Raw genomic sequence first — 27,539 nt, forward strand, 5'->3', positions numbered from 1 at the left:
ATTCATTAGTAGGGAATGAATGTCGAGTGATTGATTCAACGGCACAAGACACATCATATGGGGACTTCCGGCGAGGCAAAATGGCGGATGCCATGACAGCCGAGCAGCTCCTGAAACCAGCCAGAGCCAACTGCGCTACCAGGCTGGCTCCAGGCTGCTGAGACTGCCACCCACTACTGAGGGGGAACCGGGGATGCCTGGCACATCAACTGGGGAAACCGCTGACACACACACCCTGCGACCCAAATCGAGCTGGAATCGAGAGTGCCTGGCCACCCGGCCGACTGCCCAGTGGTGCTCCGGGGCCAGGAAAACCCTGGGCCTGACGCGAGGAGAAGGAGAAGGAAGAGAGAGAAAGAGGAAGGAGAAAAAAGAGGGGAGCCCCGACCTTACTGCACTGCTGCTGCCGCCGCCACTGAGGAAGAGAGGTAGGAGAGGGCAAGGATATGTGGCTGAGCCCAGGCCTGACCCGAGCCTACTCCATGGCAACTAGTGTTCTAGGAGAGCAGCCTGGGGCCCAGAGGAAGGCCATTTTTTTAAATAGCTTTTTAAAAAATAAATTTTCCCCTCTTTTTTTTTTAAAGTGTCCCCGGATTCTTTGAAAAAAATCTGGTAACCTTACTTTACTGTCCCCCCCCTCTTGCACCTTTAGCAGCAGCCTGGGGGTCAAACTTGATAGGGCGATAGCAGATCTAGAGAGCAAATGCAGAGCCACAGTTTTTCAGCTTGAATTTTCAGTGGTTGGAGAGAGCCAAAAGGAAGCGGGGCTGCAGCAGTCGTATGAAATTCTCTCCCAAGGCAAGCAGCAGCTTGGGGAGAGGGTTCATAAGTAGAGGAGGGAAAGGGTTAAACTCCCCCTCCAAACCTATTGCTCTCCGAAGTTGCTCACCCTCTTAAAAACATGTACTTTAGTTGCATTCATGCATTTAATGTCAGGTCTAGTTTGGCCATGTCAGAGCCCTCTCCTCAAAGAACTTAGGTTATTAGCATTTCCTGAGGAGACAGAATGCACAAATGTTTCCCACATTTCCATACACATGGGATTTTTTTTTTAAAAAAAGTCATGTAAATTCACCAGCATTTTAGTGTGAATTTCTTTAATGTACACATTTCTGCCTAATATTCACAATTTTGCAAAGCATTTTTTTTCCTGATGAAAAGCATTTTGGTAAGTTATTTTCACAAATATATGCATTTTAAAGCACACATTGCTGTAGTGTTTACATTTTGTGCATGTGATTTAGCTAGAGAGCTGCAATGCGAAACCCGGAGAAGCGTGAATTTCAAAGGATGATTGTGTTTCAGTTTGTGTGTTGTGCATTGTGTATGTGATCCGCACTGTGCAGAATAGGTGAGTTTGCCTTTAAGTGCAAACGGAATCAGATTTCCCCCCTTCCCGTAGCGCCAAGTGCATAAACTCACTTTGCTAATTTTTGTTTGTGAAAAGTAGAAGCAGATTCTAAACAGGAGGTGCAATAAAGCTTTTTCTTTATGGGGAGGGTGGTAGTTAAGTTACGAGGAGTCTCAATATGATGCCTTTAAAAAGCTTTTATGAAAATTAAATGTTGATATTTATGTTCTTAATATGTTGAAGAATCGTTGGGATATTTGGCATAGATGGGGCCATTAAGAAAATATATTGAGAGGGCAAAATCCATCAATGTTCTGCAATATGAGTGTCAATAGTAACTAATCATACATCCCCCTCATTTCTGGCCCTGCATGTGCCATACAGCTAATGTGTCAAGAGTGGTCTTTCTTGGCGTTTGGTTCAGGAAATCACGGGGCGGCTTTTGTTCCCAGCTCCCTAGAGCGCAAGCCTAAAGTAATTCTGCCAACTTCAGTGGAATTGTATCAGTGGGACTCAGATCAATATCTGTCCCCAGAAGGGTAGCAAGAGGTGATTTTCCTTTGCTTGACGTGCGAAGCAAAAGGGGTCAGGCCAGGGGCAATAGTCTCCCGAGAGGAGGCGGCAGTGAAAATAAAAGCAGAGAAGTGCTCAATCAATGTTGGAGCATTTAAGGTGGCATATCAATTTGCACAGCACAGGCGCCACTGGAAGCTGGCAGCAGTGCCACCGTTTATCCAAATAGGTGCTGTTTGCGCCCTGTGAACACCAAGGACTCCTTTTGTGGCATATTAGATCCCTTCGCCCATTTAATTGTTTGGGCAGCTGTTTGCATTCTCTGACGAAAGGCATGCCCGACTCTAAGCTTAAGCAACTGAAATAGCTTTTGTGTTCTTTTTCTGTTTGCCCGCCTTCATTTTCTCTGTTGCAGGCCACCTCTAACATTAGACATAGTGAGACAGCTTAGTGGGGGACTGCTTTGGGACAGGAAGTTGTGGCAAGGTGTTAAAAGGACAGAACTGTCCCCTGTGCCCCCTAAGCAAACATGTCCCAGGTGTGGTGGAGCCACCCCTTTGCTAGTGCTTCCATACCCTCCAACATTTCTCCGATGAAAACAGGGATGTCAATAATAATAACAATAATAATAATAATAATACTCTGCACATCTGACTGGGTTGCTCCAGCCACTCTGGGTGGCATTATAAAACATAATAAAACATTAAACATAAAAAACTTCCCCATACAGGGCTGCCTTCAGGTGTTCTTCTAAAGTTTGTATAGTTACTTATCTCATTCGCTCAGAGGGGTCCCATAACCCCATACCCTCCAGCATACTCTCCAACAATTCTCTGATGAAAATAGGGACGTCCTAAGGAAAAGCAGCACATTGTGGGATCAAATCAGAAACTGGGATGGCTTCTGTAAAGCTGGGACTGTCCCTGGAAAATAGGGACATTTGGAGGGTCTGTTCTGCTGCTGCCAGAAAGCTGTCGCTGTAACAAGTCTTAATACAAGATCCACCTTTGATAAGCTTCATCTACTTCTCTCCAAACGCCGTGTGATCCGGAGTAAAAAAAAAAGAACCTTGGCAAATGCCACTTTCACACTATGACATCACTTTAAAGCACTAGGATGCCTCTTTAAGCAGTGATGACTTCCCCCAAAGGATTCTGGGAGCTTTAGTAGGTGAAGGGTGCTGAGAGCTGTTAGGTGACCTCTGTTCTTTGCCCATAGCTACGGTTTCCAGAAGCCTCTGTGAAGAGGGATTGATTGTTACATCACACTGGCAACTATAGCTCTGGGAGGGGGACTAACAAGGCCAGAGAGAGTGAGAGTGAGATGGAGGATCACATTTGCACCCCACCCCCGCCACAGCTCAAGGTTCTCCACTTCTGATATAACCATTGTGCTACACCCTCCTCAGTGAAATCCACATGGTACCGTGGCTGACATAGTTTTGGTACCAGGTACCAGAGACAAAAGGGAGAAACGTGCTAAGAGGAAGGAACGCTTGGCAAACCCTCACCGTGGTCAACTCCCACCTGAAAACCAATGTCCCCACGGTGGAAGGACGTTTGGATCCAGAATTGGCCTCCACAGTCACTTACGGACTCACTGTTAAATCTGTGTTCATGGAAGACAATCTTACTCAGCTACCAAAGAAAGAAGACCAGGTAAACATTTTCACCAAAGCTTTTCAACTCAAGTGAGCCTGTTTTATTGTTGGTGTGCCGCCCAAGCTTTCTATTATTTATGGAATGGCCTTGTTTGCCATTTTTTATATATTTTATGAAATATTAATGTTTTATATGATTTTCTCTCTCTCCCTTGCCAATGGTATAATGTATATGTATATGTTTTTAAAAGTAAGTCATTTAGGGACCTTACAGGTAACAAGGTAATAAGTTTAACTAATATAAATAAAATAATAAAAATAATAGTAACAATAATAACAATAACAGCAACAACAATGAACCCTGCTGGCTGGGGCTGATAGGGTCCAGAAACATCTGCAGGGCTACAGGTTCCTCAGCTGTATTCTAAAGGGATCGACGAAAGATTAGACTGTGAATATGAAAAAGGCCAAGAAAAGGGAATAAGCAGAAGGCAATGTTTCTGTGAAGACTTTTCCAGATGGTATTGTCAGTTTAATTTATTTCCTTGCTTGCAGTCTGACACTGTCCTTCGTTTTACCTAAGCATTGTGGCACATATGGTTTGATGATCACCCGCTGTTCAGAGATGCCCCATCGTACAGGCCCAACGGGGAAACAAAGGACAGAATGTCGGAGCGTTTCTTTAGTTTCCAAAGCTTTGAAAACACACTCTTCAGGCGTAATGTTGAAAAATCCATTTCCCCCTCCAGACCATCTGTAGCCTACCTTGATGAATCCCAGGAGCCTTTTGATGGCGGTGACAGTGGTCAAGAGTTGTGTGTGTTTAGCAATCCCTTCTCCCATATGTGTTCAGGAACCCTGAAGGCATTTGTGAAATCAACCATCTGACTGTATTTGGACTCTGGAGTTTCTGCTCTTCTGTTTTTCGCAACTTCGAGCCACGTTCATTCAAAGCAAGGTTAGTATGGCGGTTATTTTAGCATCATGGTTAGAAATTTGATGTGGAGCAGCAGAAAAAAATAGAGAGCAGCAAGGAACATGGCAAAGATCTTCCACCCTTTTCTCTCCCTCTTCCCCTCTCACCACTACTTCCTGGCTCTGTATTTGGGAACAGCCACCGTAGTTGCATCTCTGCTTCATCAAGAAAGCATCTCATTCCAGCAGAGGGTCTGCAGGAGCTTGCTCTGAATGCAGCTCTGTGGAGCCCTTCCAGTGATGGCTGCTGCTCAAACAAGCTCTCTGCTCAGCCTGCCAAGGTCCTGGTTCGTGCGGATGGGTGATTGAGGTGCTGTGTCCAGGGAGACCTGCTCAAGCAGAGAGGCTACAAGAGTTCTCCCCCGAGTCAGCTTCATCAAACTGGGAAGCAAGCAGAGAGGAGTACAGAGACCAGATGGGCTGACTTCCAGTTTGCAGGATCTACTTTAGGTTGTTGTTTTACTAGATCTCTGAGATCCACCAGCCTATTTTGTGAGGTGCAAAGCGTCTGGAGCGCCATGGCAGACATGAATGGGGGATTTCCTCCCAAGGCGAATGGCAGCTTCAAAGGAACATTTTTCTTCAAGACAACAACAGGGAGGAAATTGTTAATTCTCTTCCGATCCTGAGAATTAGCATCCCCCCATAACTGCAACCAAGGCCACTTACTTCTCTGGCTGTGATATTTCAAAAGGTGCAAGGTATAGGAATATTATTGCAAACTATGATGTTTTTAAGATACAGTGGTATATAAATATTTCTATAAATAAGTATATTTGTGTGCTGCTTTTCAGGGCTAAACTCAGCAAGGCAACTCTCCTCATACAAAAATATCAGCCAGACTCCCCACCCCCAACCCTGATTTCTACTCCAAATCCTTGTAGGTGATTTTACGAATTCAGGCAAGAGCTACACTGAGCATTGGAGAAACACTTCTCAAATCCACATATTATAGGAAATGATCTAGATTCTAACCAGTGTTATTTCAATTTTGCTTAAGTATTTATAAGGCATCTATCACATGTGTTGTTTAGACGTTTGGAGTCAGCCTTATTTACAGACATTACATCTGCAATTTTGCTGAATGCAAGCATTCTGGCACGGTGCCTCATAGATATTCTGCATCTGGGATAATTTTCATGACCTTGCAAGAACACTTACTGGAAAAAGGCAGGTTTATATCCCACCACACAATTTTTTAAAATCCCAAGAAGGGAGGTGGAAGAAAGTGGAATAATAAAAATTAGACCACTAATAATTATGTAAGCAACAGTCATCTTGTTTGTTTGCTTGCTTTTTTAAAGAAAATGTTATAAAGCTTAAGGTCTTTATTAGGCCCATAATGGGTTTGTCTAGCTTCTTGTTTTATAAATTGGGCACATCTAGCCTATAAATTGGGTGCCTCTATCCTATAAATGGACGCTGGTGACGCTGTGGTCTAAACCACTGAGCCTAGCGGTTCGAATGCTCATGACGGGGTGAGCTCCTGTTGTTCAGTCCCAGCTCCTGCCCACTTAGCAGTTTGAAAGCACGCTGTGCAAGTAGATAAATAGGTACAGCTCTGGCGGGAAGGTAAACAGCGTTTCTGTGCACTGCTCTGGTTCACCAGAACCGGCTTAGTCATGTTGGCCACATGACCCAGAAGCTGTACGCTGGCTCCCTCAGCCAGTAAAGCGAGATGAGCACCGCAACTCCAGAGTCGTCCACGACTGGACCCAATGGTCAGGGGTCCCTTTACCTTTACCTTCACCCTATACATAGACTGGTCACCTATGCTGGTTCCTTCCACCATTCCTCTGCATCCAACCAGCCCTTGACTTTACCTGGGCAATAAGGGTCTTTGGGTGGTAGATGACTGGGTCTGATTCCTCCTTTCTACCATCTAGATAATACCATGTGTGATTAGGAGGGCTTGTTAGAGTTGATATCTTTAACAGGGCAGGGCACTGCACATGGTTGCCCAGTTCATGCCTTTCTTCTCCTTTATACAAAGGGGAAGGGTAGTACAAATTGGGGAACCATGTGATTGGGCATCTCCATGGTGGGGATAGGGAACCTGTGGTCCCTCTGCTGCTGTTGGACTCCAACTCCCATCAACCTCTACCCAGCAGGGCCAAAGGTCCCAATGGTGGTGGGAGTTGTAGTCCAGCAACATCTGCAGAGCCACACCCCCAGTGTAGAGCAGGTGGGCATGCCTCTCCGCTGGCAGCACAGGGAGAAGTACTTTTGGCCAGGCCTACCTTGACTACGGGACGCGGGTGGCGCTGTGGGTTAAACCACAGAGCCTAGGACTTGACGATCAGAAGGTCGGCGGTTCAAATCCCCGCAACGGGGTGAGCTCCCGTTGCTCGGTCCCTCCTCCTGCCAACCTAGCAGTTTGAAAGCAACTCAAAGTGCAAGTAGATAAAAAGGTACCGCTCCGGCGGGAAGGTAAATGGCGTTTCCGTGCACTGCTCTGGTTCGCCAGAAGCGGCTTAGTCATGCTAGCCACATGACCCGGAAGCTGTACGCTGGCTCCCTCGGCCAATAAAGCAAGATGAGCGCTGCAACCCCAGAGTCGGTCATGACTGGACCTAATGGTCAGGGGTCCCTTTACCTTTACCTTTACCTTGACTACAGATCCTGAAGCTGAGGCTCCAATACTTTGGCCACCTCATGAGAAGAGAAGACTCCCTGGAAAAGACCCTGATGTTGGGAAACATTGAAGACACAAGGAAAAGGGGATGACAGAGGACGAGATGGTTGGATAGTGTTCTCGAAGCTACCAGCATGAGTTTGACCAAACCGCGGGAGGCAGTGGAAGACAGGAGTGCCTGGCGTGCTCTGGTCCATGGGGTCACGAAGAGTCGGAAACGACTAAACGACTAAACAACAACAACCACGACTACTCATCTGGAATTTGTATCTATAAAGTTAGAAGCTCTTCTGGGATGAGAAATGTGATGTTAAGTCTGGCTAGAAGAAGACAGATTTCATGCTTATACTTCTCCTCCCCGCATATAAAAACACTGGAAATTCCACCTTGTTTTCTGATATACTTTTATGATTCAGGTGCAGAGTTACTTTTGCTGACTTATGGTGATGCCGAGACCACAACAGCCATATTATTTATAACGTCATTCTAAAATTCATTGATACAAAAGTTGGTGGACACCCTTAGTGATCACAGTCTTTGTTGAATCAGCTCTTTTCCCATGCTGTAATCCAATTATTTCCCATACAATAAGAGAGGATAAGGATGAAGCAAACACTTGAAACACCATTCCTTGGATTGGGGCAGCCAATATGGTGTCCTCCAGATGTTTCTGACTCTCAGCCAGCATGGCCAATAGGCAGGGAAGATGGAAGTGCTAATTGAAAATCCCAGTTTTGGAAGAAAAGCAGAATCCTAGCGTGACTTAGTTGTATAACTGCACCATATTTCTTACTGTTATTAATCCCTCCCCAGTCGGCTTTGCCCAATATCTGTTTTTGTCTGTTGCCTTGTCCACATCCTTTCCTGAGGAACCTGCCTTGCTCCCCCTCTTCTCTTCAGCCAATCAGCTGTAACTATGTTAATGGGATATCCACTGTGGTTGCTAGGAAAGTAGCAGCTGACAAAACAGTGATTTGTGACATCAGCATTGTGACATCAGGCCAAAGATCTACCAAGTCCAGCATTCTGTTCTCACGGTGTCCATCTAGATGCCTCTGGGAAGCCCGCAAACAACAGCAGCTTGATTCCCAGTAACTGGTGTTCAGAGACATATTGCCTTTAACAATTCAGGCAGAACATAGCCATCAGAACCAGTAGCCACTGGTAGCCTTGTCATTCTCAATTTTCCCTTTTAATGATATTCAGGTTGGTGGCCATCAATATATCTTGTGGTAGGAAATTCCATAGTTTGTCTATGTGCTGTGGGACAAAGTACTTTGTTTGTTCTGTCCTGACTCTTCCTTTTTTTTTTTTTAATTGATACAGCAAGAAAAAAAAGAAAAGTTAACACAGATACAGAAATACCCACAGGAAAAACAATAAACACAAATTTTTCTTAACAAACAATAAAACATAAGTTGGTCTTAACACTATAGACCCGACCTCCCATCTATTCCTTATTTCAATTTCATATTACTTCTTGCCAATACACACTTTTATCATAATTTAACTTTTTCTTAATATATCTTAACTCTTATGTCTAACTTGCAACTGTTACTGAAGTTCCTCGAATGCTGCAACAGAGTTTAAACTACTATATTTATATTTCAAATATTCCTTGAAAACCTCCCATTTTGAGACAAATTCCTGTTTTATTCTTTATTTTTTCTGATAGACCATCTAATTCGGCATATTCTGTCAGCTTTTGGATCCATTCATGTACAGAGGGAATTTCAATACTCTTCCATTTTGCCACGATAAGAACTCTTGCTGCCGCCGTGGCGTATAAAAAGATACCCTTCATTTTTTGTGGAATATCCATTGTCCTGACTCTTCCAACATTCAGCTTATATGAAAGAGGGAGAAGAAACCCACATTATCAAATCAGACCTTCTTGCTCCTTGCCTTGGGCGAATTGTGGGTCATGAAAAGCTCTTAACATCCTTTTCTCTTGATCCATCCCAAATATATTTGCTGGCTGGTGCTCGGGAAACCATAGAGATAAGGAATCGAGCAAGCAAAGATGGCAGCAATGGGTGCATGGTTCCAGACTGCATTCCTATTTAGGAATGCCTATGCTGAAGAATATAGCATTTGTCATGGACTGAGCTTGATTCTGAATGAAATAAGAACAGGGAAAGAGAGAGATCCTTCCCTCTCTCCGAAAAGCACTAGGAACTGCCAAGGAAAAATGGGTTTTTATTTGTTATATGGTGTGATGATAACTTTCCAGCCTGATCAATAAAGGCATTAACAGAGCCATGGTACGTTTGGCAAAGGCCTCTGCTGCTCAGATTCAGAGAGATATATGCCTGTATGAAGTTCCATCTGACATCACACTGCTACTCTGAATGAATGTGAAGGGCCCAAGTGTGTAGGCTGGAGCCTTAATTCAACACAGCAAGTGACATTCAGCGTCTAGACTGAAAAGGAAGGACAAGGGTTATGCTGATGTCATACTCTGACATGGAAAATCTAGAGGAAAATGCCTAACGGTTTCATTCCATTAGACCTGCTCCCCTCCTCTCCTGTCTCCCACCCCACCCCATTTCCAAGCAAGTGGTAGTGGGACTATTAAAGAAAATCAAGCTGCAAATTAGCATAAGATTAAAACACATGTGCAAGAATCCTTTTCCTAAGCCCATCTATTCAGCGCTAGCAAAATGAAGCCCATTATGATGGGGGTTTGTTTGTGTGTGTGTGAGAGAGAGAGTGTGTGTCTAGGGAGAGATTGTGCATTTGGAGGTTCCCTGGTTTGTGCAGTTTGTGCACAGAAGCCCACTGCATGCGATTTCTATGAATTAGGCTCCAGTGTTTGTGGTGCAATGCAGATTTTATCCTCATTGCTGTCATTACCCTGATTGGAAATTAAACCATTGGGCTTCATCTGCCCTGGTCATGTTAGCCGTTTGGAACAAACCTTATGTTTAGATGCATAGTTCTCCCTTTTACCTACCTAGCCCCATCCTGTGTTCTGTTGGTCACACTGCAGTGTGACGTTGGAGCATGCTGGAACGTTGGAACAGGTTTCTTGTATATGTCTGTGTCAGGGAACTGTCATTGGAAGAACCGGTGGTGCAAGGGCTCCCAGAGGTTGAGAGAGACTTATCAGCGGAGGAGGGAACCAGCAGGGGGCGAGAAAGAGCTCCAAGGGAAAGCGAGTCAGAAGAATGGCTCAGAGACAATTCCAGCGAGAACAGCGAGGAGGTTTCAGGACCTCCTATAGGGACACCCACTCCTCGCCGGAAATTGTCACGTAGAGAGTCCAGAAGACGTGTTTCCGTTAAGGAGCTGTTATGCTGGAAGAAATTCCGTAAACGCCCACTGTCGGATTCTGCCAGCGACTGACGGAGCCATGCTTATGGAGCTCCGTTACAGACAGTGGTTTGTGGACTTAGCCAAACACTGGGGGACTAGGAACTTTACGCACAAGCAGCTCAACATCCCATCACAGTCTGCTGCTACAGCGGCCCAGCTGAGAGATGGAAAGGGCTCCGCGTTATGTTCCTGAAAAACCACAGGGTTTGCGACAGGAGATCAGGAATAGGACCAAGTGACAATCACGGTTACATGCCAGACAATTTGGGTCAAGAGACAGACTTAAAACACAGGACTGCAATATCCAAGAGTAATTTGTGTGGTTGATAGGAAGGGGAAGAGGGCTGGCTAGGCTAGTCTGAGACTGAAGAAGGCCAGCCCACATACATGAATGCTTCTGAAGAAATAAAAATAAATTAATCTCCAAACACAGAAAACCAGCACGAGAGGGAGAAGGCTGCCCTAGAACTTTTCTTCCTGAAATGCCTAGCTTCTTGATGTAGAGATGATCAACATGGAGCACCCCACATAAGAACAAAACAAGTTGGAAGAGCAAGAGACTCTTCATCTCAGGGTGGTGGATTTGAGTCCCACGTTGGGCAGAAGGGGGTTGGACTAGGGGGTTGGGCCCCTTCCAACTCTACGATTTCATGCTGGAGCACATCAAAAGTCCTTCTAGTCCAGCATCCGTCTTCCCACAGTGGCCAGCCAGCTATTTCCACCAGGAATCCCACATGCTCTCTGCCCAGACTGCAGTCTGGCGAAGCATAGACCATACAGACCATTGGCGCCATACATTTCTGAAATTTGGTGACTTTGCGTAGGATGCTCTGATAGTGCCTGCTGTGGTTGCTAAGTCTCTGAGATTGGTTAACCCCAGTGATTTCTGTGCAACTTTACTGGAAAACTGGAAGACATGGTTTGCATTTGCTTGTGTATTTTTCTTTTACCAACCAATTGTGTCGTCCTTAATAGCTACCAGTATATGTTTTGATTGTATGGTTTCCTTGGGGTGCCTTTGACTCCAATATCCGATTGGAGTGATTATTTAGTTGTTGTTGTTTTTTTAAAAAAATGTACCAACCAACCAATACTGAAAAATACTGTAAAGAAGGGGAAAAAAGCAAAATACAAAATGCAGGTTAAAGCAGTAAAATGCATTAAGCGATGCTACCTGGAAAAGACTGGGTGGAGCGGGGGGAGTAAGGAGCTGCTTAAAAGAATAAGTTGTTGGTGCCATTCTAATTTCCAGGGAGAGTCCGTTCCATACTACAGATATCACCATACTAAAAGCTCTGCCTTGCGAACTCCTTAAACAGACTCCTGGGGCATGTGGTACCCACATTACGGCTTCGCTTGATGATCTAAAGGTTCAAGTAGGATTGTATTATGACGTATTTCCTCCCCCCCTCTCTCTTTCTCACTAACTTCTCTCTCTCTTTCACACTATCTTCTTATAAATGAAATTATTCTAAGAAAAGAAAAGAAAAGAAAAGGGTTGAGCAGGATAAAAAGGCAGCCTTCCAGGCAAACAGATCCTAAGTTGTTTACAGCTTTGTATACCAACAGCTCCCAAGGAAGGAAGGAAGGAAGGAAGGAAGGAAGGAAGGAAGGAAGGAAGGGATAGAATTTTAATAAATAAACAGTAAAACCTTAAACTTGGCCTGGTAGCTAATTGGTAGTTAGTGCAGATCCCTTAGCACAGGCTTCAACCTCGGCCCTCCAGATGTTTTGATACTACAATTCCCATCGTCTCTGACCACTGGTCATGGGAGTTGTAGGCCAAAAACATCTGGAGGGCCGAGGTTGAGGAAGCCTGCTTTAGCAGCTATATTACATATAGATGGTAAGTTGCCCCTAACAGCATCCAAGCTGCACCAGCTGCAGTTCCCAGGGCAGCCTTAAGGGCAGCCCCACATGGAGCGTGTCGCAGTAATGCAGTCAAACAGTCAGTTTTATTGAAAAAAGGTTAAACTGATGGAAGTTGTCCTTGGTAGTACATCCGCCCTAGAGGGTGGGATAGGAATTTCTCTAGAAGTACAATATTCATTTTCTAAACAAGTAGAATATGTTACAAAAAGGTGGAAGGCTGCATTGTGGGCTTTTTTGTTGTTGGGGGGATAAGAAATTTTAAAAACTGGCGGTAACAGTGGAGCTCCTATCTAGGCCCAGTGGCTGCCACCTCCCATCTCAAGGCTGACCCTGAAATGATGCTGTATCATGATGCTGATAGAGCATAATTCCAGGGGCATTGTGGGAGGAAATGGTGGCTCCTCATTGGCCGGTATGTGAGAGAGAGAATGTATGTCAAGTGCTTTGAATGCTCTAAAATGCAACTTTATTACCGTAGCAAATTTGGAATTCCAATAACGTAACATGAGGTTTAAAAATCACTTTAATAGATGGTGATGTTTCTACTCCAGCAACTCCTAGCAGAGACTGACGAATAAGTGAGATTTTGGTAGCTCCCAAACAGCACTGGTTTCCCAAAGTCATTGGTTTTCAGTCATCCACTTGAGAGTTGCGAAGAAGGATCATGAGTAGGATTTCATGTTGTCTTTTTTTTTTGCACTCCCCCAACAGATGCCACAATTTCCTTGAGCGCAAAAATTAAAAATTAAATTGGGTTGTTGTTGTTTTTCATTTGGAATGGATTAGTTGATTGCAATTTATAGCACAACAAGCAACCTCCCTGAAGCCTTATATGGCAAATGCACTATAACCTTTGTAGATTTACTACCTATGTGATAAATGTTACTGAGCTAATAATAAGGTGAAGGGAAAGCAAGGCCACGTTTACCTGATTTTTCTGCTTTAGAGGGAAATTGCTAGATGGCAGATTTCGTGGTCTAGCTGGCTTTATTGCTCATTTTCAGTTTTGCAGCTTTCTTTGTTTGTTCTCATGGGTCATAATGACTTCTGCAAGAAAAAGAAATTGCATTTTCCTGGGCGCACTGAGCCAGGGTGTTAGGCAAATGTGAAAGGTGATGATGGAATTTGGATTGGCTTCCAAACCAAGCTCAGGTCACTGAGGTTTAAAAATATTCCTTTCGAAACCAGTTCATATGTAAAATCCTTATAGGCTAGTAAAAGTAAATTAGAGACAGAGCTAGACCTACTGCATTGGGGGGGGGGGCATTTTCTGCAGTGCTTGAAAAGTGCCTTCCCTTTACAAAAAATATTCATTTATTTCATTATATTTCCTTCACTTGTCTTCACTCACCATTGCCCTCACTTGCCCTCCACAACAGCTTTCTGTAGGCAAACTTACATTTTCATTTCACTCCTATCAAAGTATGTTACCTAATGTTGAATTTTGTGGGTGGGGGAAATCATACTTATGACTAATCTAGAAATGGTGGCAAAGCACCCACTGAGAAAAATGGTACAAAATCCAAAGAAAACCATGGCTTTAAAGAGGACTGAGGAAAGTTGAATATAGATGCAATCTAGGTGCTTTTTGGTTGAAACTTTCTATCCCTTCAACATGGCTGGCTTTAGTTTTTACATTAAAATCAAAACTAAGGAAGAATTAGTGCACCTCTAAATGAAATAACACACAATGTTATTTTAGGGTTGATGTTTTACATTGCTTGCCTATTGGAAAACTTTGCTATATATGAAGCTCACCAAGACCAGTTCTTCTGTTTTCTGTTTTCTTTAGGGAGGGAGGGTGGGGGGAAGAGAGAGGAAGAAACAAGCTCCATTTTCAGATGTAAAAGATTCTGGCCTCTTGCCAGCTGCTAGACATTCAAGAGGTATAGTGTAATTCATCCGGCAGTAACGTAAAGTTTTGTTAGCAGACTCTGTGCTGGCTGCATTACTAATGTTCCATTAAATTGGCCAGCTCCATATTAAAAGAAAGATCTATGTGCTCTGTACACCCTTGCAACAATAATGCTTGACAATAATTACAGTGACACCCAAGTGGAGGTGGTCTGGTTGGCACCAACAGCACAATATTTCTCTTTAACAGGCGCTTGATCAAACATGTTAGCAAACAACGGGAAAGGTTAAGATTATAGCAACAAGGTGGGGGGAAACCCCAGAGATGTTAGGCTGTCTTTTTCTTATTACTCATGCTTAAGAGAATATTTTCAACATGAATGAAAAGCCTACACGGGACAAATGCCCTGCATAATTAGAACTCCTGACCTGCACTCACCTGCCCAAAAGGAACTGTGTGTCATGGTAGGAAAGCCGTTTTTGTTGTGGTCCTTTGGGAAGCAGAAAAAATGAGCTAGCTGTGCTTGTTAGTTATACAATATATCACAGGAGAGACCTCTTTAGATGGGGGAAGCTATGGGTCCTCCTACCAGCACATAGGAACATAGGAAACCAGGCCCTCTGACGGTCCCTGTTTTCCAGGGACAGCCCCGGATTCACAGAAGCTGTCCCAATTTCTGATTTGATCCTGGAACGTTCTGCTTTTCCTTAGGATTTTCCCTTATTTTCATCAGAGAAATGTTGGAGGGGACGTATCTATTTTCATTGGAGAAACATTGGAGGGTATTGAAAAGGCTGTCCCTATTTTCATCGGAGAAACGGGGAGGGGGCTATGGAGTTCTGCGACTCCTGAGCTAAGGAGATAAGTAACTAGACAACCTTTAGAAGACATGTGGAGGGAAGTTTTTAATGTCTAATCTTTTATTATGTGGGAAGCTGCCCAAAAAAGCTCAACAACTTTGGTCTCTTAAAAAAAGCTCTGCCCCAGGCATCGGTGGTGTTGCTACACCGCTGCTTTCCTTAGACATTATTATAGTTTGGCATTCTGGGCTTCTAGATCACCCATGGGTGATATGTGGAATTCTATACCACCCATGGGACCCATTGAACACATCTCCCAAGTCTTCCTCTTATTCCCTGCCCCCAACTTTCTCTCCTCCTCATGGTTCCTTCCATGGCATGGGGGCTAGCCTGGAAACCTCTGTTTGGCTGCTGCAGTATCAGACAAGTCCCAAATTCTGTGCCTCTTTTTTCATTCCCTCAGAATTGTCGCATACAAAGTGTAGCCCCCTGATGGCACGCTAGTATATGGAACTGATCATTGCTACTTTCCATGTAGGGTTGCCAACTGATGAGGGGAAAAATAGCTGGCCTGCTCAGATCACACTGAGGTCCAGAAATCAGCAGCTGAAGGCAGCACGTCAGGGCATGACGATAGCACCTTCACCTGCCAAGGCCTGCTAAGACCCGAAACAGAAGCTGGTAAAGAAGAATTGGCAACCTCACCTCAGTTTGAGACCTGAATGCTTGAAGCCACCCTTGCCCAACGCTGTCCAAAATTGTGTCAGATTTTCCTGCTGCGTTCCCCTCCTTGACTTTGAGGAGGTGATGTGCATCCTTTTGTCTGCTCTGGACTTATTAACTTGCGCTCCAAGTTCACAGCCCAGGAGTGAATGTGGAGAAACCTAATTTAAATCAGTTGGCAATTTCTATTACAGAGGGAGGAATAGGAACTGTCGGCAGACCACTTCCAGATGCTCTCTCTCCTCTGGAAATCAATCCCTCAATTGAAATGGGCTGTGTTGTTTGCTTAATGAAATCCTGTATTCCATAGTCAATAATGCAGACATGCTGCTTTTAGCATTAAAAAAAATAAAAAAATCCAAAACAGCTGAGTTATTAATGTTAGAAAAACAGTGGCAAGGCCAGACTCAGCAACTAATACTCTTCATGATGTTTATTGGCACTAAACATATATTATGTAGTCATTAAGCAGGATGGTTGTGTGCAGTCTCCGTAATATTTTTTCATGCTTTCATTGTGTTAGAATGGTAGGTTCTGTGTCGTGTAGAAACACAGACAAGCCCTTGATGTTAATGATCTCTTAAAACCACACAAGATAAAGCGCACTATAATATGCCGTTTTACTAATGACTTGATAATATATCCGCCCCCTCTCAACATTGCCTCCTCTGTTCATTCATAATCTTACTAAAATCCGCTTTCCCCTGCTTTATCTGATGAGCTGTCTCTATTTCCCTGTGTTTCAAGCCAAACCTTCCCACTAACTCAGCCATATTAATGAGCACAAAAATTATAAGCCATGTTTTTACTCACACACATATCACTTTGTTAAGTTTTTTTTTTTTTTTTAGTCACCTTGATTGTCTGAAAGGAACGAATTTTACAGAAGCTTTCCTGCCTGGTCGTCTTGAGGCAACTCCTGTTCACCACAGGAGACTAGCCAAGGCTCTATATAGCTTTGCCAACCATCTCTAACTGCTGCAGTCATTTTTGGCAACACTATACTATTTTTTGTTACAAGGGGTTGTAGCCAACCACACCATTATGATAGCAGACACCACTTACGCCTACGCAGTGGGGCATCCAGTTTTGTAGGTCCCAATGTGGATTGCCCATTCCCCAAAAGGTTTCTTCAAAGGATCCAAGATGGGGGTGGCAGCCCTGCAGAACAGTATAAGATATGATATGGAACACTCAGTGGCGTAGCGTGGGGGGTGCAGGGGGGGCCGGCCGCACCGGGCGCAACATCTGGGGTTAGGGCAAATCCACGGGTTAGGGGGCGCAAATCCACGGGTTAGGGGGCGCAAATTACTTGCCTTGCCCCGGGTGCTGACAACCCACGCTACGCCACTGGGAACACTCTTGTAGGTGCCCTGCCTTGCATGAGTGGAAGGCTTTCTGCTACTGCGAGACCAATAGTGCCAAAGTCAATCCAGTGGAACATCCCTATTTTTGTCAGAGAAACGTGGGTTAATGTGAAATGCCCTATACAGGTTTATCAAGACAACAGGTCCTGTTTGGCTTTGCTAGCTTCAGAGAGTTGCAAGCAAAGAACCAAGTACTTGCAGATCAAATTACATCGTGCAAGGGAGTGTGTTTAGAAAGGGCTCATTCAGGTGTCCTATATGCCAGGAAACAAAATTCCTGCAGATCTGTTGTCTAAGGCTGTTAACAGAGAACAACTTCAGGTATATGTACAGCGGTTGCAGTTGGGTTGAAATACTCCGCCATAGGTTCCATGGAAAGGGGGAGGATGTTGGAAAATTCCATTCCACCTTTAGTTTCAGACATGGAACTGTTGCATGTCATATGTCTGTTTACATATCAGCACAGCTTGCTGGGAACTTCCGTTGTGTATATAGCTTTTGCTTTCCCCTGTCTCTTGGAGAAGACAAAAAGAGAGATGACATGTTTCTTTGTCCTGATTTATGATTAATAAATCCGTAGTTGTAGTATGCTTCCACAAGCCCCATGCCTATTCTGTGTGCGCAGTTCGCTCTGCTGACATAGTGTGCCCTGGCTTTGAAGCCCGGGTCGCTGAATTACATCAGAGCAGAGGCTGATGGGTCTTCGCAGTGGGATGACTGAAAGGAGACAGCTCAGCTGGGGGCTAGTCAGCTGGCCTTTCAACCCTCTGCATGCCGACAGTTCTGTGACCCCCAAGCCAAGGAGATGAATAACTATATAACCTATAGAAGACATGAAGGCAGCTTTTTTTAAAAAAAATGTTTCACGTTTTATTATGTTTTTATATATGTTGGAAGCTGCCCAGAGTGTTTGGGGCAACCCAGTCAGATGGGCAGGGCATAAATAATATTATTATTGAATAGGATATCCCTGTTTAGCAATACCTCAAGGACTGCCTCTTTCCATATGAACCTACCTGGACCATGAGATCATCTTCTGAGGCCCTTCTTCATGTGCCCCCTCCTCGAGAGGTCTGGAGGGTGGCAACATGAGAACAGGCCTTCTCTGCAGTGGCTCCTCGTCTGTGGAATGCTCTCCCCAGGGAAGTTCGCCTGGTGCCTTCATTACACACCTTTAGGTGCCAGGCGAAAGCATTCTTTTTTAAGAAGGCCTTTGGTTGATCTGTTTGACATTCTATACCCTTTTAAAATGTGGCTCTTTTCGAGGTGTGTGTGTGTTATTAGGTTGTTGCTTTTATTCTGATTATGTATGTTGTGATATTTTCTGTGAATCGCCCTGAGACCTCTGGGTATAGGGCGGTGTATAAACTCAATTAATAATAATTATTAATAATAATAATTTTCATTGGAGAAATGTTGGAGTGTGTGGGGATGCCTTTGAATAGCACACATAAGAATTCTAAGGCTGCAGTCCTATGGATACTAATGAAATAATCTTTGCATGAGGGCCCAAGAAAACTGGTGGGAGAATGACTAGTTTGCACGCAAACCCCTTTTCCAAGTGAAAGGGGCTTATGGAGGGCGTTTTGTCTAGACTCTCCCCCAAATGCAGCTGGCTCTGCATTCACTGAAAGCTGCATCCTGTCCCGTGCAGGACAGCTGCAGTACTCTTTGCTGTGAGTCTGGGTTGAACAGATGAGAATCACGGGCACCCTCTCATCCATGAACTGACCTGAGCTGACCCTTCTTAACTTATGAGAGCTGACAAGATCGCAGCCTGAGGTGATATGACCAGTGGCACTTCTCCTGCCTGCCTGTTCTCTTCCTTCCTTCCGCTTTACACTTATGTGAGTGTGTGTCTTAGTCTTCCCTAAATATTGTAACTCAAGCTGACAAAATCCAGGAACTTGCAAATCGAGTCTCTTGGTTTGTCCTGAGCTCACCCTGCTATGCCAAAGCTCTTGACTAATATCTGTGATATTGCCTTCAGTGGGGCAGTGGTAGATGAATTAAACACAACTTTTTACTCCTTCCTCCCTTCCTCTCTTCTCCCCCTCCCCCCCTCTGTATTTATTAGTAGTGAAATGAGGTTAACAATCACAATTCAGCCCTAGAAGTGATAACAAGAATAGGGTAAGGTTACAGGGGCATCTTCCTTGGGTGCAATCTGGGCAGAGGCACCAGAAGTGGGCATCTAAGATCTTGCAGCATGTCCCCAGATATTAAAATACAGTGGTACCTCGGGTTACATATGCTTCAGGTTACATACGCTTCAGGTTACAGACTCTGCTAACCCAGAAATAGTACCTGGGTTAAGAACTTTGCTTCAGGATGAGAACAGAAATCGTGCTCTGGTGGCGCAGCGGCAGCAGGAGGCCCCATTAGCTAAAGTGGTGCTTCAGGTTAAGAACAGTTTCAAGTTAAGAACGGACCTCCCGAACGAATTAAGTACTTAGCCCGAGGTACCACTGTAATGCTAAATGATGTGGCAGGCATTTCAGTATGGAACAGTCAGGTGAGTTTTTAAAATGGAATAGTGAAAAGCTGGTATCAGCTTACTCAGAATCTGATTGAGGGCAGCAGGCCTGGTATATCGGGTGCCAGGTTTCAGGGTATCAGCTTCCTCCCCCATGGTAGTAGATAAGCAGAACAAAGGAAAATAAGTCTTCTTACCAGTTAGAAACTTTAATAATCACAGCAAACACATCTCCCAGAATGGCAGTACTCCCAATTAAGGACCCCACCCCCTTCTGTCCCTCTTAATCTACATCACTTCTGTGTTTTAGAATCTGAGCTTGTACCCTCTGTGCTTTCTGTTCTGCCACTTTCTGAGCTCTCTGTGACTTTGGAGAAAGGGGGGGAATGCTGTCCAGAGACTGTGAATCTGTTAACCCTCTCTCTTCCAGTGTTCCTTCACCTAGCTGTTCCCCATCCAGTATTTCCCAGCTTCTGCCTTCTGAACTATGTCCCTCTGCAAACCACTGTTCCAAATATACACTGTCCTCCTGCTCCTGGGAAGATTCAGGGGGAGGGGGAGGCTCCCATCATTCCTCTTCAGTGCAGTCCTCCTCAGCATGGTCCCTGACACAGGGGCACACTTGCTGTTTCTCATTGGCCCTGTGTCTGCAGCAGCCTAACACAGGAAAGCACATTCAGCAATGGAATACAGTGGTACCTCATGTTAAGTACTTAATTCGTTCTGGAGGTCTGTACTTAACCTGAAACTGTTCTTAATCTGAAGCACCACTTTAGCTAATGGGGCCTCCTGCTGCCACTGCACCGCTAGAGCACGATTTCTGTTCTCATCCTGAAGCAAAGTTCTTAAGCTGAAGCACTATTTCTGGGTTAGCGGAGTCTGTAACCTGAAGCGTATGTAACCTGAAGCGTATGTAACCTGAGGTACCACTGTGCTGTTGGTGGGAAAGGAGTCAACAACAACAACAACAACAACAACAACAACCAGATATAGGTGGCACTGGGCAGCAGCAGTTGCCTATGCTTTGGCCAATAGCTTTGAGCAGTAACTGTCTCATCAGCGTGAACTTTGGATTTCGGTAGCTGTTCTTGAAGACAGGATATTGTCTGGAGGCAATAACAGGCTGGAGGTGGGGCCCAAAATGGGAAACTGGATCAGAACAAGATGTTAGGTGTTCTGGGAAAGGGTGAGGAAGGAACAGTTGTGTAATTTGGGGTACTCATGGATCACATGCAACCTTGGTGGTCTATTTCCAGCTACAGCTGGTTTGGCAACTATGGTCCATCCTAGTCCCAGGTAACTTGACTGCTGTACTTCATGCTTTGGTAGCCTCCACAATGGATCATTGCACATATGTGGAACCTCAGATAGTGTTCCAGACACCTCTATCTGCCTTTCAGGACTCCTCCTAGGCTCCTAGGTTTCATCCCTTACTAGTCCTGTTCTGCACCCTCCTCAAGTGTTGTTGTTTTTTGGCCTGGCTGAAAATTTTTACCTTGAACTGACATGGGCTTCAAAAGCCCCACACATGAGACTCTCTTTTGGCTGTTCTCATGGTTTGGTATCACCTTTCAGAGTGAGTGATCTGGGTCCTAGTCCTCTATCTTCATCTCAGGTTATTATTGTCCTCAGTTACACCCACAAGGTAGGCTTTGCTTTTATTGGGACTACAGTATTTCCATCATCCAGAGATGGGATCCAACTCTCATTCTCATCTGTTGTGTGCCTCATTGTACTACTCTTTTCAACTATACCAGGACCCACAGGATTGGTCTGCCTGTCGCTAAAGTCCACTGGTCTTCCCTTGTAAGCGCCTTTGGTGCTTTAAAAGCAACTAGGACCTTTTCAGTCCTAGCTCTTTGAAACGCCTTGCTCAGAGAAGACTGCCAAGTTACCTTTCTCCTAGCTTTTAGGAGGCTGGTTGAACACATTTATTTTGTAAAGCTTTCAGGATTAAATGCTGCTATTTTAACCCTGACATTTGTGTGCTCTCTATTATGGACATTTTTAAAAAAATAAATAAATTATTGGGGTTTTATTTTTATTGCTTATTTTAAATACAGCGGTACCTCGGGTTAAGAACTTAATTCATCCTGGAGGTCCATTCTTATCCTGAAACTGTTCTTAACCTGAGGTACCACTTTAGCTAATGGGGCCACCTGCTGCTTTTATGTGGCCGCCGCACGATTTCTGTTCTCATCCTGAAACAAAGTTCTCAATCCGAGGTACTATTTCTGGGTTAGCAAAGTCTGTAATCTGAAGCGTCTGTAACCTGAATTAAATAAAGTCCATCACACCAAACTTTTCTAGTGGGAACATCTAGGTTTGCAAAAGCATTTAGTCCCAAAGCAGTAAAAAGGATGGTGGGTGGGAAGTAGGTGAGATAATTTGCATATGAAAACCAATATTTCATCGTATGCATCTTCCTCTGATAATAGGAAATTATCTCCAAGGAGGTACAGCTCTGTAGAAATCTAATTGGACTTCTAACAACTTGCAGAAAGAAAACTCTTAATGCCACATTTTAACACATGCAAATGTTGGATATTGTTTAAAAACAACCACCTCCCAGCATACGAGCTCAATACGGTGTGCATCAAGGGAGTGTAGCGTAAATGGCCCCATTCTCCATGCAATTCATGCATGTAACTCCCATTGACATGAAAGGATGCTGTGAGCAACTCTGGCTGAGCTAACTATAGCGTTAACAAGAAGCTCACAATTAGAGACAATTACCTTGGGCTTTTTGCACCTGGTGCTTACAAGGTGCCTTTGTTGGCAGGATTCCTTGCAGGAGAGAATCTTTTTCCAGCCTGTGCTCCCCCAGAGTCTGAAAAATCTCGTTGAGAAGTCCTTTAGTCTAAGGCCTAGATCTTACTGAAGTGGTAAACTTGTGTCTGGGCCATTCCACTTTGGATTGTAGGTCATGGGATGGAATTGTCACCTCCCTCCTGGCCACTACAAGGGAGGGGAAAAGATTCCTACACATAGAATACCAGCATGTCAGAATGAAGGCTAGGCCAAGAGCCTTGTCCTTCACATATGTGGTTTGTTTTTGGTGAGTAACAGAGCACTCAGTGGTGTCAGTCCCTGCAAAAAAAAGTGGTACAGCTCTCACACAAGATGACCACCTTGGTTCCCCCTTACTGATTCCCAAATATGATTCTGGAACTAAACCAATAGTGTGGGCTGGGACAATTGTCAAGGGTGCTGGGTAGACAATCCATTGAACTCAGATGTCTGTTGCTGGTGGGGGGAATATTATGGGAATATTATTGTTCTTCAGTAGTCACTCCCCTAGTTTAGTGGTTCTCAAACTGCTCAGGAGAATGTTAGGGTTCTTTGAAAGCTTATTAGGGATTTCTCCATGAGCAGATCAATAATGGGAAACAAGCTTCTCTGAAAGGCAAGCTTGCTTACCACTATCAGTCCCCTCCCCCATAATGTACAGCTGCCAGAGAATGCTGGGTGTGTTCCGGGTTGCACTCAATTTAAGTGCAATAACAATGAATGCTTTATGCACGTGGCTGGTTCTGCAGGTAAATTACAGCTGCGCTCCAGAATTCTCAGCAACGTGCCTGTCCTGGTGAAGATGCTGATCACACAGGAAAGGTGATGGCCCAGGCAAGAGGGAGGTCAGTGGCTCCAGGGAGGCAAGGTGAGGATCAGCACCCTGGACAGGGACCAGGGTGTTGGTCACAGGACCAGAGTTAGTTATCCTGCCCCATGAGGCAGAACATACCAGTTATCTCAGCAGCGTCTTGGAGCAACTAGCAGATCTTTATAGCCTGGGGTAGGAATTCATAGACCAGAGGCCCCACTTCCTAAATATTGAATCTGGTCAGTGACTTCCTCTGCAGCTGTTGGCTTCTTCAAGGCCCTGGGGTTTCAAGCAGTGGGGATACATCCTTAAGGGCTCACTTGGTTCTCTGAGAAATCTGTGGACCATTCATCAGAGTTCAGCAGCAGAGGTGTATCCGTGGGGTTCAGGGGAAGAGATTCAGGCTCTGGTGCTCATGGCTCCTCGTGGGACAGACCATGGAATTGATCCATCTCCTCAGAGCTGCTTTCATGGAAGGATTCAGTCCCCAAGAATTAGTGGTCTGAGGTCAGCACAGTGCCAAGTCACTGTGGCAAATGTGGCATGGGCAGATCTCCCAGGAGCCAAACATTGTAAAGGTCACTACACCAGTTAGTAGAAAGGTCAAGAACTGCAGAAATGAAGACCTTTAGGTTCTGGATAAAAATTAAATTAAATTCCAGGAGTGCTGGAATCTGTGGGGAAGAGGAGGGAAAAACAGTGGGGTGGAAGAAGAACAAAACCAGGAAGATATTTTCTTTGGCCAATGGAAATGTTCCTAAAGAAACAGAAATGACACAGCTGTTCCTCCAACATTCAAAATCTTGCTTCGCCCAGCATTTCCCCAAAGTATTCCCCCCTCCACTCAGCCCTGTTGCGGCCACAGTGAAATTGATATCAACCTGCCCCTTATAGGTTGTTTGCAAAATCAACAAGAAGAATTTCACACTTGCTTAAAAACAAACATTCAGACTAATTGAATTCAGGAACAAGAACAATCTCTCCTGTCCTCTGTCTGTACATGATATATGCTCTCTCTTATCAGGAGTGCCTGACGTTAGAAGGGACTCACGACCTAACAACAGTGTTTGCTTTCTTTTGCTAGGAATTTCTCCATTCTCTTCACATTGCAATTTAATTTTCTTCATTGGTTGGATATCTGGAGCAGGGTTCAGTCCAATGAAAAGAGCTTCAGGCTCTGTTTATCTATCTACATACACATACCCCTTTGGATCGGCAAGGAATATTTGGGCATTTAAATTTAAACACACCATCTATGAGATATGAATGTTATAGCCAGTTCAAAGGAACAACTGCCATGCTCCTTCACTGCCTTGCATGGTAATGTGATATTCCAATTTTGCAAGTACAATGACCTTGGAGCATTTATACAAATGTGCAGTGAGGACACCTCGTTCACAGTGTCCACAGAAACTGGACGACCTCTCAGATGAGGCTGCTGTTACAGCTGGCTTTGTTGACATACTGTCAAGGTCAACCCTAACATTAGGTAGATTGAGATAGCTGCCTCAGGCTGTGGAAGTTCAGAAGTGTCTCTGTATGATAGGAGTCCCCCAAGCTGTTTCCTCTGAGTCCTGCACATGTTCCTGTCCTCCTGAACTGGTGCCCAAGCGGCAGTGATGCTTGTACATGTGTTGCTCCACTCACATGACATACACTGGTGCCAAGATGCTGCACTGTAGCCATGCAGAGTAGTGAGCAAGTTGCAGTGAGGTGTTGGAGCACAGCCATGTCTGCCACATGGCCTGCCCTGTACCCTATGAGCTAGTTTGCAGACCTCAGATGCAGTGGAGGAGATTGTCCCATTGCCAGCAATGAAATAAAATTCAGCTGCCAGTCCAGCTTCTATATGGTCACAATAGATCTTGCTTCTGAATCATAGAATTGTAAGAGTTGGAACGAACCCTGTGGCCCATCTCATAGAATCATAGAATCATAGAATCATAGAATCATAGAGTTGGAAGAGACCACAAGGGCCATTGAGTCCAACCCCCTGCCAAGCAGGAAACACCATCAGAGCACTCCTGACATATGGTTGTCAAGCCTCTGCTTAAAAACCTCCAAAGAAGGAGACTCCACCACACTCCTTGGCAGCAAATTCCACTGTTGAACAGCTCTTACTGTCAGGAAGTTCTTCCTAATGTTTAGGTGGAATCTTCTTTCTTGTAGTTTGGATCCATTGCTCCATGTCCACTTCTCTGGAGCAGCAGAAAACAACCTTTCTCCCTCCTCTATGTGACATCCTTTTATATATTTGAACATGGCTATCATATCACCCCTTAACCTCCTCTTCTCCAGGCTAAACATGCCCAGCTCCCTTAGCCGTTCCTCATAAGGCATCGTTTCCAGGACTTTGACCATTTTGGTTGCCCTCCTCTGGACACGTTCCAGTTTGTCAGTGTCCTTCTTGAACTGTGGTGCCCAGAACTGGACACAGTACTCCAGGTGAGGTCTGACCAGAGCAGGTGAGGTCTGACCAGAGCAGAATCTTGTCCAACTCCCTGCAGTGCAGGAATATGCAGCTGTCCCATACAGGGATGAAACCTGCAACCATGCTCTAACCAACGGAGCATTTTTCATGCTACAATATGTCCTTGAGCAGTTAAGGATTTACAGTGGTACCTTGTTTTGAGTCTGGGATCTGTTCCGGAGCCCCGGACGCTCAACGAAAAGGACGCTCGACAAAGCACTACTCTGTGCGCTCAGAGCAGTTTGCGCTTCTGCGCATGCGCGAGCAGCAAACTCAAAAGTAACCTTTCTGCTACTTCCGGGTTTGCTGTGGACGTCCGCGGAAATGGACGTTGGACGGGGCAGACTTATACAGAGGTACCACTGTAGTGCCATTTGTACTAAACTGTGTGGATGACGTCAACTAAGACAGAGGGCTTATACACTCAGGACATATTATTCCTGTGCTCTTCTGATTACCTCTTCATAACCACAAGCCTACTTCTAAGTGATGTCTATAGATAATTAACTAGTGAACACTGACCTGCAACTGGTGGCCTGCAACCTTAGTTCAGGTGGCTTGTCCTATCAGCATCGGGATCTTTCTGGGGGCAGAAAGGGCTAAGGTGAAGTAGAGTTCCTAAGAGAGAGGAATAAAGATATAGATGGGGGAGAAGAGGAAGAAAACATGAAACGGGAATCCCATATGCAAGTTTGGGGTAAAAGGTGGCCTAAAAGGCTGAAGATCCCTGTGCTTGAGCAATGCCAAATGACAACTATTGGGTCTTAAAATTAAATTACCGTGTGGTGAATGCTATAGAATGTCGCTATATGATCCCTGAGTGAATGTAGCTATATGATCACATGGTCTGGTGGCAATCCACTCCATAGAAGCAAGTAACAATTATGAATGAACCCCAAGCCAAACTAGTCTTTTGTATATGATAAATCAATACTTCCCCTAAACCATTTGGCAAATTCTACTTCCACTAAATCAAAGTGAATGTTCGTAGTATGGCTCTTCTGAAAACCCTCTTTTTCCCCTTATCTTTGTATCTACTGATAAGTTTTAGTTTTTAGTCTGCGGCCCATGCAATCTACAATGAATAATTTTTATTATACATTTAATTATTGGGTTGTTGTTTTTTACTGTTTTTTTAATCTCTTGTATTTTTCAATTTCCTTGTTCACCAGTTAGATATTTTCCTTTAAGCAGTTTATAAGTTCTTTAAATAAACAATATTTTGGCTAGTGTAGCCCTAACAAACTGCGCCACCTCTGGCTGAAATCTCACTTTGTTCACAACAAGTTTACCTTAGGGGAGTTCCTGTTGCTCAGTGTCTGTGACCCCTCTCTTTAATATGGGAAAAGCATCTTATAAGAATTATAAGATTAGCAACGTAATAGTTGCCAAGTGCTTTGGGCACTGTGTACATGATAAAAACTGTGATGATTTACCTTTTAAGTATAACTGAGAGAAGACTGTTCTCCTTCTCTTTAGTGTTCAGATGTGTGTCTTAGAAAAGGGATATGTAAAATTGTGCTGTCTAAGACTGCTGCTGCAGTTTCTTTATATATTTTCACTTTCTCAGAATGAAACAAAACTCCTTTGTGGACCGAGATGCTCTGTGTACAGAAATGAATGGAAGGTTTCCTGGAAAAAAGGAGAGGAAGAGTGGCGTCTTGGATGATTGACAAGATAATGTTTTTAATTAGTCCAGACCGTACCCTTAGTCAAAATGTGCAGCAGATGCACAACCTTCATTTAAATTTAAAGCACAGATTAGAACTTTTGAATAGTCTATTGCAGTGGTCCCCAAACTGTGATCCACCAGCCTCATGGTGGTCTGCATTTGCATATGGACTTGTGGTTGAAGATGGGAGATGGCATATCCATTGTATTAAATATTAATATATGTTTCTGTATTTTCTTGCTTTTATTTCTCATACTGCATTTTGTTATATTATGGTGTGAATTCTAGAACTGCAGTATCATGTTCAGGGG

The 27,539-nt window shown here is 44.4% G+C and overlaps 1 long non-coding RNA gene across 1 annotated transcript; it reads left to right on the forward strand.

Moving 5' to 3' along the window:
- The first annotated feature begins 2,612 nt into the window (after window positions 1-2,612).
- LOC310763091 lies at window positions 2,613-27,458 on the forward strand. Its single transcript, XR_014548473.1, has 3 exons — window positions 2,613-3,522; window positions 4,214-4,422; window positions 27,127-27,458. It is a non-coding gene; the product is annotated as an uncharacterized lncRNA (long non-coding RNA).
- The last annotated feature ends 81 nt before the right edge of the window (window positions 27,459-27,539 follow it).

Source organism: Podarcis filfolensis (genome assembly GCF_964270895.1).
Source record: "Podarcis filfolensis genome assembly, chromosome: 5".
Taxonomy (NCBI): domain Eukaryota; kingdom Metazoa; phylum Chordata; class Lepidosauria; order Squamata; family Lacertidae; genus Podarcis; species Podarcis filfolensis.